Raw genomic sequence first — 13,134 nt, forward strand, 5'->3', positions numbered from 1 at the left:
CCTGTCTTATATGCGTTTGTTTGTTGCTACCGTTACTACAAAGCCAGAATCATTGCATTTCATCCATTGGGATATGTGATGTATTTCAGCGAGGAGCAGCAGAAAGCTCCTCCCTCACTTGCATTTGTTTGTTGGTATTCTTACTACAAAACCAGAATCATTGCATTTCATTTATTACTCTATGTGATGTATCTCAGAGAGAAGCTGCAGAGGGCTCGTCCCTCACTTGCAACTGTTTGTTGTTTTGATTAATACACAGACACAATCATTACACTTCATCCATTACTTGATTTGAAATATATCTGAGGGAATCTGCAGAAATCATCTCCCTCGTTTGCGTTTGTTTGTTGGTATGATTACTACAGAGCCAGAAACATCGCATTTCGTCCATTACCCCATGTGATGTATATCAGAGAGAAGCTGCAGTATGCTCTTCCCTCACTTGCATATGTTTATGGCAATATTAGTACACAGACAAAATCATTTCATTTCATCCATTACTGGATGTGAAGTATTTCTGAGGGGTGCTGTAAAAGCTCCTCGTAATTTTCGTTTGTTTGTTGGTGGGGTTACTACAAAGCCTGAATCATCGTATTTCATCTATTACCCTATGTGATGTATTTCAGAGGGAAGCTGCAGTAAGCTACTTTCTAACTTGCATCGGTTCGTTGGAATGATTACTACAGAGAGCACCTCCCTCATTTGCGTTAGATTGTTGGTATGGTTACTACAAAGCCAGAACCATCACATTTCATTTATTACCCAAGGTGAGGTATTTCTGAAAAAAAACTGCAGAAAACTCCTCCCTCATTTGTGTTTCTTTGTTGGTATGGTTACTACAAAGTCAGAATCATTGCATTTCATCTATTACCCCATGTGATGTATTTCAGAGAAAAGCTGCAGAAAGCTCATCCCTCATTTGCTTCTGTTTATGGTATGATTAGTACACAGACACAATCATTGCATTCCATCCATTACCTGATGTGAAATATTTCTGAGGGAAACTACAGAAAGCACAACCCTCATTTGCGTTTCATTGTTGGTATGGTTACTACAGAGCCAGAATCATCGCATTTAATCTATTAACCTATGTGATGAATTTCAGAGAAAAGCTGCAGAAAGCTCATTACTCATTTGCATCTGTTTATGGTATTATGAGTACACAGACACAATCATTACATTTCATCCATTACCTGATGTGAAATATTTCTCAGGGGAGCTACAGAAAGCTCCTCTCTCAGTTGCGTTTGTTTGTTGGTAAGGTTACTACAAATATAGTGTCATCGCATTTCATCTATTACCCTATGTGAAATATTTCTAAACTAAAGGAAGCTCAAGTGTCCTTTGCGTTTGTTTGTTGGTATGGTTACTACAAAGCCAGAATCATCGCAATTCATATATTACTTTATGTGATGTATTTAAGCATGGAGCTGCAGAAAGCTCCACCCTCACTTGCATCTGTTTGTTATAATTATTAATACACACACACACTCATGACATAACATCCATTACCTGATGTCAAGTATTTCTGAGGGAAGCTGCAAAAAACTCTTCCCTCACTTGCATCTGTTTATGGTATGATTAGTACACAGACACAATCATTACTTTTCATCCATTACTGGATGTGAAGTATTTATGAGGGAAGCTGCAGAAAGCTCATCCCTCAACTACATCTGTTTGTTGTTATGATTAGTACACAGACACAATCATTTCATTTCATCTATTACCTGATGTGAAGTATTTCTGAGGGGGGCTACAGCAAGCTCCTCAATCATTTGCGTTTGTTTGTTGGTATTATTACTACAAAGCCAGAATCATCGCATTTCATCTATCACACTATGTGAAGTATTCCTGAGAAAAGCTACAGAAGGCTCAAGTGTCATTTGCGTTTGTTTGTTTTTATGGTTACTACAAAACCAGAATCATCGCATTTCATCCATTATCCTATGTGATGTATCTCAGAGAGAAGCTGAAGAAAGCTCGTGCCTCACTTGCTCCTTTTTTGTTATGATTAGTACACAGACACAATCATTAAATTTCATCCATTACCTGTTGTGAAATATTTCAGAGGGAGGCTACAGAAAGCACAACACTCATTTGGGTTTCATTTGTTGGTATGGTTACTACAAAGCCAAAATCATCGCATTTCATCTATTACCCCATGTGATGAATTTCTGAGAATAGCTACAGAAAGCTCCCCCCTTATTTGCTTTAGTTTGTTGGTACGGTTATTACTATGCCAGAATCATCACAATTCATCTATTACTTTATGTGATGTATTTCCGAAAGGATCTGCAGAAAGCTCCTCCCTCACTTGCATTTGTTTGTTATAATGATTAATACACACACACACTCACTACATTACATCCATTACCTGATGTGAAGTATTTCTGCGGGAAGCTGCAGAAAGCACTTCCCTCACTTGCATCTGTTTGTTGTTCTTATCAGTACACAGACACAACCATAACATTTCATCCATTACCTGATGTGAGGTATTTCTGAGGGAATTTACAGAAAGATCTTACCTCAGTTGCATTTGTTGGTTGGTATGGTTACTTCAACGCCAGAATCTTTGAATATCATCTATTACTCCATGCGATGTATTTCAGAAAGAGACTGCAGAAATTTTCTCCCTCACTTGCATCTGATTGTTGGTACGATTAGTACACAGACACAATCATTACATTTCATGCATTACCTGATATGAAGTATTTATGAGTGAAATGTGTTTGTTTGTTGGTATGGTTACTACAAATCCAGAATCATCGCATTTCATCTATGAAGTATTTCTAAAAAATGCTACAGAAAGCTCAAGTGTCATTTGCGTTTGGTTTGTTGGTATGGTTACTACAAAGCCAGAATCGTTGCATTTCATCTATTACCCTATGTGAAGTATTTCTGAGAATAGATACAAAATGCTCATCCCTCATTTGCCTTAGTTTGTTGGGCTGGTTATTACAAAGCCAGAATCATCTTATTTCATATTTTACCCTATGTGATGTATTTCAGATAGAAGCTGCAGAAAGCTCCTCCCTCATTTGCAGCTGTTTGTTGGTATGATTATTACACCGACACAATCATTACATTTCATCCATTACCTGTTGTGAAATATTTCTGAAGGAAGCTATAGAAAGCTCCTCACTCATTTGCGTTTGTTAGTTGGTATGGTTACTACAAAGCCAGAATCATTGCATTTCACCCATTACCCTATGTGAGGTATTTCAGAGAGAAGCAGCAGAAAGCTCCTCCCTCACTTGCATCTGTTTGTTGGGATGATTAGTACACAGACACAATCATTACATTTCACCCATTACCTGATGTGAAGTATTTCTGAGGGAAGCTACAGAAAGCTCCTCCGTCATTTGCGTTTGTTTGTTGGTGTGGTTACTACAAAGCCAGAATCATCACATTTCATCTATTACCCTATGTGATGTATTTCAGAGGGAAGCTGCAGAAAGCTCCTCCCTCACTTGCATCTGTTTGTTGGAATGATTACTACACAGACACAATCATTACATTTCATCCATTACCTGATGTGAAATATTTCTGAGGGAAGCTGCAGAAAGCTTATAACACTATTGTCTGCTGCTGCTGAACCATAACCTTAAAGCAGGTTGTGAAGTAAAACAATATTATTAAAGCAATTATGGTATAATGCAACAGAGCAGTGTTACCCTCTGGGAGGAATTTTGTTGTGTTGACCGTGTTGTACCTAACGGAAGTGGCTTATCGGAAATGAAAGTCAGAATTACGGAAATATTTGAACAGTAATAAACAAAATTTTGCCTATCTGCACTGTTTAACAGGTAAAGAAAACGGTCGCCAGCCTAAGTAGGCAAGAGAATGATTAACATTCTCGTTCAAGAAAATAGTTATTAGTAACTTGAATGGATAAACACAACCTATACATTGTCACATGCGAGAGCAGTATACTCTTGACACATTCATGTGGGTACGGTAAGATTGAAACTAACAGTTAAAGCAGCACAAACTATTTGCAAAATTATAACAGATACTGAAACACACTATTACTTTCAGGGCTTACACAAACTGAATGGTCTTTATAACATTATTACTACTAACTGCAGAATCATTAATTGGATATAGGTTAAGTCTCTCTCAGTTAAGTGCGTTACAATTTAAAATGAAAGTTAATTTGAATCCACTTACAGGTTGCTCCTCACTATCATTTGATTAAAGAAATTAAGGTTTTCCTAATTAGTGGTCTTTCTGTTACTTGTTACCAAGCATTAACCCAATATACAAACTGTGGATCCTGTTATTTTATTAATAAGCACTTCTAAAACACAGGAGAGACATACACTTAGCAGACTTGAGTATATAATGTTCCACACTGCAGTTTTCCACTTTTACTACATTGACACACAAAATTAACATATATGTAAGATACTGTCTCACCTTCTGTGATTTACAACAGGCGGTAATGAGATCATTTACGAAGCAAAACTTTATATGCCTCAGCCTCACGAACTTTTTAATTTGAAGTTGGCAACAATGCATTAATAAGCAGTTTTATTAGGAAAATTACTTTCATTAACTTTCTTTTTTTATGTTCAAGAGGCATTAATTAGCAAAAACACTGGTCTTTAATGTTCTTTCAGTAGGGACACTCGGAAATCTCTTTACTTCAAACGGAGAGGAACCTGATAGGTGTTATGGTAAGGAGAAAAATCAAGGTAGGTACATAAACTCAGTTATAAATTACCTTATATTTGAGCACACTAACACATCCATTTAGCTGATCCATCACTGTACATCATTATAGTACTCGATTACAGTGATTGCGCAATGTAGTGGCGCCTGCATGTCAGTAGGTGGAATTGCGGGTAGAATTGCTGGACTCTGTCATTTCTTGGTGGCGATGATAGATACAAATTCCAGAACAGTTCCAGCTACTTATCCATTACCTGATGTGAAGTATTTCTGAGGGAAGCTACAGAAAGTTGCACCATCACTTACGTTTGTTTGTTAGTATTGTTACTACAAAGCCAGAATAATCGCACTTCATCTATTACCGTTAGTGAAGTATTTCTAAGAATAGCTACAGAAAGCTTCTCCCTCATTTGCGTTAGTTTGTTGGGATGGTTGTTACAAAGCCAAATTCATCGTATTTCATATTTTACCCTATGTGGTGTATTTCAGATGGAAGCCTCAGAAAGCTTATCTCTCACTTGCATCTGTTTGTTGGTATGATTGGTACACCATCACAATCATTATATTTAATCCATCACCTGATGTGAAGTATTTCTGACGGAAGCTACAGAAAGCTCCTCAATCATTTGCGTATGTTTGTTGGTATGGTTACTACAAAGCCAGAATCATCAGAATTCATCTATTATCCTAAGTAATGTATTTCAGAGAGAAGATCAGAAAGCTCCTCCCTCACTTGCATATGGTTGTTTTTATGATTAGTACAGAGACACAGTCATTACATTTCATCCATTACCTGATGTGATGTATTTCTGAGGTAAGCTACAGAAAGCTCCTCCCTCATTTGCGTTTGGTTGTTGGTATGGTTACTACAAAGCCAGAATCATCACATTTTATCTATTACCCTATGTAAAGTATTTCTGAGAAAAGCTACAGAAAGCTATTGCGTCATTTGCATTTGTTTGTTGCTGTGGTTACTACAAAGCCAGAATCATTGCATTTCATCTATTACCCTATGTGATGTATTTCAGAGAGAAGCTGCAGAAAGCTCCACCCTCCCTTTAATCTGATTGTTGGTATGGCTAGTACAAAGCCAGAATCATAGCATTTCACCTATTAAACTATGTGAAATATTTCTGAGGAAATCAACAGAAAGCTCCTCCCTCATTTGCGTTTGTTTGTTGGTATGGTTACTACAAAGCCAGAATCATCGCAATTCATCCTATACGTATATGAAGTATTTGTGAGAGAAGCTACAGAAAGCTCCTCACTCATGTGCATCTGTTTGTTGGTATGATTAGTACTCAGACACAATCACTACATTTCATCCATTACCTGATGTGGAGTATTTCTGAGGGATGCTACAGAAAGCTTGCCCATCATTTATGTTTGTTTGTTGGTATGGTTACTACAAAGCCAGAATCAACGCATTTCATCTATTGCACTATGTGAAATATTTTCAAGAAAAGCTACAGAAAGCTCCTACCTCATTTGGTTTTGTTTTTTGGTATGGTTACTACAAAGCAAGAAACATCGTATTTCATTTATTATATATCAACGCATTTCATCTATTGCACTATGTGAAATATTTTCAAGAAAAGCTACAGAAAGCTCCTACCTCATTTGGTTTTGTTTTTTGGTATGGTTACTACAAAGCAAGAAACATCGTATTTCATTTATTACATGATGTGAAGTATTTCTGAGAGAAGCTACTGAATGCTCCTCCGTCATTTGCGTTTGTTTGTTGGTATGGTTACTACAAAACCAGATTCATTGCATTTCATCAACTACCCTTTGTGATGTATTTCAGAGTGAAGCTGCAGAAAGCTTCTCCTTCACTTGCAACTGTTTGTTGGTATGATTAGTACACAGACACAATCATTACATTTCATCCATTTCCAGATGTGAGGTATATCTGGGGGAAGCTAAAGAAAGCTCCTTCCTCAATTGCATTTGATTGTTGGTATGTTTTCTACCAAGTAAGAATCAGTGCATTTCACACAATACCCTACGTGATGTGTTTCACAGAGAAGCTCCAGAAACCTCTTCCCTAATTTGCATCAGTTTGTTGGTATGATTAGTACACAGACACCATCATTACATTCCATCCATTACCTGATGTGGAGTATTTCTGAGGGAAGATATAGAAAGCTCCTCACTCACTTGCATCTGTTGGCTGGTACGGTCACTACAAGCCAGAAACATCGCGTTTCATCTATTACACAATGTGAAGAATTTCTGAGAGAAACTACAGAAAGCTCCTCCATCACTTGCGTTTGTTTGTTTGTGTGGTTACTACAAAGCCAGTATCATCGCAGTTCATCTATTACATTATGTGATGTATTTCAGAGAGAAGCTGCAGTTACTTCACCCTCACTTGCATCTGTTTGTTGATATGATTAGAATACAGACTCAATCATTACATATCACACATCACCTGATGTGAAATATTTCTGATGGAAGCTACAGAACGTTCCACCCTCTTTTGTGTTTGTTTGTTCTTAAGGTTACTACAAAGCCAGAATCATAGCATTTCATTTTTCACCCAATGTGAAGTATTTCTGAGAGAAGCCGCAGAAAGCTCGTCCCTCACTTACATCTGTTTGTTGGTATGTTTAGTACACACACACAATCAATACATTTCATTTATTGCCTGATGTGAAGTATTTCTGAGGGAAGTTACAGAAAGCTCCTCAATCATTTGCGTATGTTTGTTGGTATGGTTACTTCAAAGCCAGATTCATCGCAATTCATCTATTACCCTGTGTGAACTATTTCTGAGAATAGCTACAGAAAGCTCCTCCCACATTTGCCTTAGGTTATTGGTATGGTTATTACAAAGGCAGAATCATCGGATTTCATTTTTTACCCTTAATGATGCACTTCAGAGAGAAGCTGCAGAAAGCTCCTCCCTCACATGAATTTGTTTGTTGGTATGATTATAACACAGACACAATCATTACATTTCATCCATTAGCTGATGTTGAGTTCTTCTGAGGGATGCTACAGAAAGCTCGCCCCTCATTTACGTTTGTTTGTTGGTATGGTTACTACAAAGCCAGAATCAACACATTTCATCTATTGGACTTCGAGAAATATTTTTGACAAAAGCTACAGAAAGCTTTCTACCACATTTGTGTTTGTTTTTTTGTATGGTTACTAGAAAGCAAGAGTCATCCTATTTCATATTTTACCCAATGCGATGTATTTATGACAGATGCTGCAGAAAGCTACACCCTAACTTGCATCTGTTTGTTGGTATGATTAGAACACAGACACAATCATTACATTTCATTCATTACCTTATGTGAAGTATTTCTGAGACAAGCTACAGAAAGCTCCCACCTCATTTTGGTTTGATTGTTGGTATGGTTAATACAAAGCCAGAATAATTGCATTTCATCCATTACTCTTTGTGATGTATTTAAGACAGAGGCTGCAGGAAGATCCTCCCTCACTTCCGTTTGATTGTTGGTATGGTTACTACAAAGCCAGAATCATTGCAATTCATCCATTACCATCTGTGATGTATTTCAGAGAAAAGGTACAGAAAACACCTCCGTCACTTGCATCTGTTTGTTGGTATGATTAGTACACAGACACAATCATTAAATTTCTTCCATTACCTGATGTGATGTATTTCTGAGGTGAGCTACAGAAAGCTCCCCCCTCATTTGCATTTGTTTGTTGGCATGGTTACTTCAAATCCAGAATCATCGCATTTCAACTATTACCCAATGTGATGTATTTCAGAGAGAAGATGCTAAAAGCTCCTCCCTCACTTGCATCTGTTTGTTGGCTTGATTAAACAGACACAATCATTATATTTCATCCATTTCCTGATGTGAAGTATTTCTGAGGAAGCTACACAAAGCGCCTCCCTCACTTGCATCTGTTTGTTTGTATGATTGGTACACAGACACAATCATTACATTTCATCCATTACCTGATATAGTGTATTTCTGAGGGAAGCTACAGAAAGCTCCTCCCTCTATGACGTGCATTTGTTGGTAAGATTACTACTAAGCCAGAATCATTGCATTTCATCTATTACCCTATTTGATGTATTTCAGAGAGAAGCTGCAGAAAGCTCCCCCCTCATCTGGATTTTGTTTGTCGGTATGGTTACTACCATGCCAGAAACATAGCATTTCATCTACTACCCTATGTGAAGTATTTCTGAGAAAAGCTGCAGGACGCTCCTCCCTCACTTGCATCTGTTTGTTGGTAAGATTACTATACAGACACTGTGGTTACATTTCATCCCTTACCTGATGTGAAATATTTCTGTGGGATGCTACAGAAAGCTCCACCTGCACTTGTGTTTGTTTGTTGGTATGGATACTATAAGCCCAGAATCATCGCATTTCATCTATTACCCTATGTGATGTATTTCTGAGGGAAGCTACAGAAAGATCCTCCCTCACTTGCATCTGTTGTTGGTATGATTAGGACACAGACACAATTATCACATTTCATCCATTACCTGATGTAAAGTATTTGTGAGGGAAGCTACAGAAAGCTCCTCCCTCATTTGTGTGTGTTTGTTGGTATGGTTACTTCAAATCCAGAATCATCGCATTTCATTTTTACCCTATGTGAAGTATCTCAGTGAGAAGCTGCAGAAAGTTCCACCCTCACTTGCATATGTTTGTTGGTATCATTAGTACACAGACACAATCATTACATTTCATTCATTACCCGATGTGAATTATTTGTGACGGAAGCTACAGAAGCTCCTCCTTCATTTGTGTTTGTTTGTTGGTAACGTTACTACAATGCTAGGATCATTGAATTTCATCTATTACCGTATGTGATGTATTTCTGAGTGAAGCTACAGAAAGCACCACCATCATTTGTGTTTTTTTGTTGGTATGGTTACTACAAAGCCGGAATCCTTGCATTTCATCTATTACCCTATGTGAAGTATTGCTGAGAAAAGGTACAGAAAGCTCCCACCTCATTTTGGTTTGATTGTTGGTATGGTTACTACAAAGCCACAATAATTGCATTTCATCCATTACCCTTTGTGATGTATTTCAGACAGAGGATGCAGGATTCTCCTAGCTCATTTGCTTTTGATTGTTGGTATGGTCACTACAAAGCCAGAATCATTGCATTTCATCCATTACCGTGTGTGATGTTTTTCATAGAAAAGGTACAGAAAACGCCTCCTTCACTTGCATCTGTTTGTTGGTTTGATAACTACACAGACACAATCATTACATTTCATCCATTACCTGATGTGAAGTATTTCTGAGGGAAGCTACAGAAAGCTCATCCCTCATTTGTGTTTGTTTGTTGGTATGGTTACTACAAACCCAGAATCATTAAATTTCATTCATTACCCTATGCGAAGTATTTATGAGAGAATCTGCAGAAAGCTAATCACTCACCTGCTTCTTCTTTGTGGTATGATTAGTACACAGACACAATCATTACATTTCATCCATTGCTAATGTGAAGTATTTAAGAGAGAAGCCACCGAAAGCTACTCCCCCGTTTGTGTCACTTTGTTGTTATCGTTATTACAAAGCCAGAATCTTTGCATTTCTTCCACTACACTACGTGAAGTACTTCTGAGAGAAGCTGCAGAACACTCCTCCCTCACTTGCATCTGTTTCTTGGTAAGATTAATACACAGTTACAATCATTAGATTTCATCCATTACCTGATGTGAAACATTTCTGAGGGATGCTGGAGAAAGCTCCTCCCTCATTTGCGTTTGTTTGCTGGTATGGTTACTTCAAAGCCAGAATAACCGCATTTTATCTAATACTCTATGTGAAGTTTTTTGTTGGGAAGCTGCAGATCGTTGCTCCATCACTTGTATCTGATTGTTGGTAATATTAGTTCTCAGACTCATTCAATACCTTTCATCAATTACCTAATGTGAACTATTTCTGAGGGTAGCTAGAGAAAGCTCCACCCTCATATGTGTTTTTCTGTTTGTATGGTTACTACAAACCCAGAATCATCCCATTTCATTTATTACCCTATGTGAAGTATTTCTGATAGAAGCTGCAGAAATCTCCTCCCTCACTTGCATTTTAGTACACAGACACAATCATTACATCTCATCCATAACCTGATGTGTAGTATTTCTGAGGGAAGCTACAGCAAACTCATCCCCCATTTGAGTTTGTTTGTTGAATGGTTACTACAAAGCCAGAATCATCACATTTCATTTTTATCCTATGTGAAGTATCTCAGAGAGAAGCTGCAGAAAGTTCCTCCCTCACTTGCATATGTTTGTTGGTATGATTAGTACACAGATACAATCATTACATTTCATCCATTACCTGATATGGAGTATTTCTGAGGGAAGCTACAGAAAGCACCTCCCACATTGTCGTGCATTGGTTGGTAAGTTTACTACTAAGCCAGAATCATTGCATTTCATCTATTACCCTATTTGATGTATTTCAGAGAAAAGCTGCAGAAAGCTCATCCCTCACTTGCATCTTTTATTGGTATAATTAGTACACAGACACAATCATTACACTTCATCCATTACCTGGTGTGAAGTATTTCTGATGGAATCTTCAGAAAGCTCCTCCCTCATTTGCGTTTGATTGTTAGTATGTTTACTACAAAGCCAGAATCATCGCATTTCACCTATTACCCTATGTGAAGTATTTCTGAGTATAGCTACAGAAAGCTCCTCCCTCATTTGCATTAGTTTGTTGGTATGGTTATTACAAAGCCAAAATCATCGTATTTCATTTTTTACCCTATGTGGTGTATTTCAGATAAAAGCTACAGAAAGCTCCTCTCTCACTTGCGTCTCTTTGTTGGTATGGTTAGTACAAAGGCAGAATATTCGCATTCCATCTATTACCCTATTTGAAGTATATCTGAGAGATGTTGCGGAAAGCTCCTCCCTCTCTTGTATCTGTTTGTTGGTATGATTAGTACACAGACCCAATCATGACTTTTCATCTTTTACCTGATGTGAAGTATTTATGAGAGGAGCCGCAGAAGGCTCCTCCCTCATTTGTGTCTCTTTGTTGGTATGCTTACTCTAAAGCCAGAATAATCATTTTTATCCATTACCCTATGTTAAGTATTTCAGAGGGAAGCTGCAGAAAGCTCCTCCCTCATAGGCATCTATCTGTTGTTAGGGTTCCTACATAGCCAGAATCATCGTATTTCATCCATACCCTATGTGAAGCATTTCTGAGAGAAGCTACAGACAGCTCCATGTTCATTTGTGTCTCTTTGTTGGAAGGTTTACTACAGACCGCGTATCATCACATTTCATCCACTATACTATGTGAAGTATTTCAAAGAGAAACTGGAGAAAGCTGCCCCCTCATAGGCGTCTGTTTGTTGGTATGATTACTATGCAGATAGAATGATCACATTTCATCCATTACCTGATATGAAGTTTATCAGAGAAGCTACAGAAAACTCTTCCCTCATATCCGTTTCTTTGATTGGTTACTAGAAAGCCAGAATCATCACATTTTATCCATTACTGTATGTGATGTATTTCTGAGAAGAGCTTTAGAAAGCTCCTCACTCAGAGGCGTCTCTATGTTGATAACGTTACTACAAAGCCAGAATCATCACATTTAGAAAGCTTGCATCCTCTTCTTGTTCAAACTAGTTATCGTCCATGTTTCACTTCCATACATAGCTGCACTCCATACAAATACTTTCAGAAATGACTTCCTGTCACTTAAATCTATACTCGATGTTAACAAATTTATCTTCTTCAGAAATGCCTTCCTTACCATTGCCAGTCTACATATTATATCCTCTCTACTTTGACCATCATCAGTTATTTTGCTTCTCAAATAGCAAAACTCATTTACTACTTTAAGTGTCTCATTTCTAATCTAATTGCCTCAGCATCACCCAACTTAATTCGAGTACATTCCCTCATCCTCATTTTGCTTTTGTTGATGTTCATCTTATATACTCCTTTCAAGACACTCTCCATTCTATTCAACTGCTCTTCTAAGTCCTTTGCTGTCTCTGACAGAATTACAATGTCATCGGCAAACCTCAAAGTTTTTATTTCTTCCTCATGGATTTTAATACCTACTCAGAATTTTTATTTTGTTTCCTTTACTGCCTGCTTAATATACAGATTGAATAACATCAGTTAGAGGCTACAACCCTGTCTCACTCCCTTCCCAACCACTGCTTCCCTTTTATGCCCCTCGACTCTTATAACTGCCATCTGGTTTCTGTACAAATCACAAATAACCTTTCGCTCCCTGTATTTTACCCCTGCCACCTTTAGAATTTGAAAGAGAGTATTCCAATCAACATTGTCAAAAGCTTTCTCTAAGTCTACAAATGCGAGAAACATAGGTTTGCCTTTCCTTAATCTTTCTTCTAAGATAAGTCGTAAGGTCAGTATTGCCTCATGTGTTCCAGTATTTCTACAGAATCCAAACTGATCATCCCTGGGGTCAGCTTCTACTAGTTTTTCCATTCGTCTGTAAAGAA

The sequence above is a fragment of the Schistocerca gregaria genome, unplaced genomic scaffold, assembly GCF_023897955.1.
Source record: "Schistocerca gregaria isolate iqSchGreg1 unplaced genomic scaffold, iqSchGreg1.2 ptg000077l, whole genome shotgun sequence".
In the NCBI taxonomy this organism is placed as follows: Eukaryota; Metazoa; Arthropoda; class Insecta; order Orthoptera; family Acrididae; genus Schistocerca; species Schistocerca gregaria.